Source organism: Carlito syrichta, unplaced genomic scaffold (genome assembly GCF_000164805.1).
Source record: "Carlito syrichta isolate Samal-C Ts95f unplaced genomic scaffold, Tarsius_syrichta-2.0.1 Scaffold148222, whole genome shotgun sequence".
NCBI classification, from domain to species: Eukaryota; Metazoa; Chordata; class Mammalia; order Primates; family Tarsiidae; genus Carlito; species Carlito syrichta.
This window is the reverse complement of record NW_007092318.1, coordinates 351,413-352,415: the sequence shown is the minus strand read 5'-3', so window position 1 is coordinate 352,415 and position 1,003 is coordinate 351,413.

Here is a 1,003-nt window from a genome sequence, read left to right as displayed (position 1 = left end):
ACTGCACTCCAGTCTGGGCGATGGAGTGAGACTCCAACTAAAAAAAAAAAAAAAAAATTCTATCTATGGTATAAAAAACCTGTAAATGTATTGAGACAAAGATTACTAATTCACCTATTACTATGTTAGAAATTTGTGTTTTGGCTATATAGGTGATTTTAAATTTTTCCTTATATTATTTATATCTTTTCTAAATTAAATAAGATCAAGTTTTTATTGTTTCATGATACCACACTGTGGCAATAGAACATAAATAAGATGTACAATTAAAAAAAAAGATTTTAAAGTACCCTTCTAACCTTTTGCTCCTATAACCCCTTCCTGAGGGAATCATTTTCAAAAGTTTGATATCTTTGCATCCATATTTTTCTTCATGTGCCTTGTCCTGTGCCTTGGTTCCATTAGCTCACTTAGAGTTAAGTTTTATAATACCCATTTTGCAAATGAAGAAATTGAAATTCAGAGAGGGTAAATGACAGAGCCTAAATCTGAACTCATTTGGCTCTTCCTCGAATATTATGGTGTTTTCTGTTACATCACAGAGTGGTAGTGGGGAGGTGTTCAGAGACTGCGAAGATTTGGAGCAAATGTGGTTGAGGGACAACTATTGGGTGCGAGTTTGGACACGTTGCCCTTTCAGGTTCTTTATGACAATTTAGACTCATTGACTGCAGTGACTGCAGGGTCCCCATCTGGCATCCTTGGTTTGCACATCAGTTTCAGCTCAAAGTAGCAGGATTTTAAATATTCTTTCCCTTTCTTTCATTGATTCTCATTAGCTAAGGCTTTATCTAATAGCTATGGAATTCCTGGCATTTATTGTATTTTATTTGAGAAGCTACTGGCTAGATGATATATGCTAGGAAAGAAGGAAAAAAAAAAAAGACATTGCTAAATATCATCATAAGACACCAAACCTTTTTAATGAGTTTCTATTCCAGACATCTTAAAATTGAAAAATACACTTTTTTTTTTTTGAGTTGGAGTCTCACTCTGTTGCCCA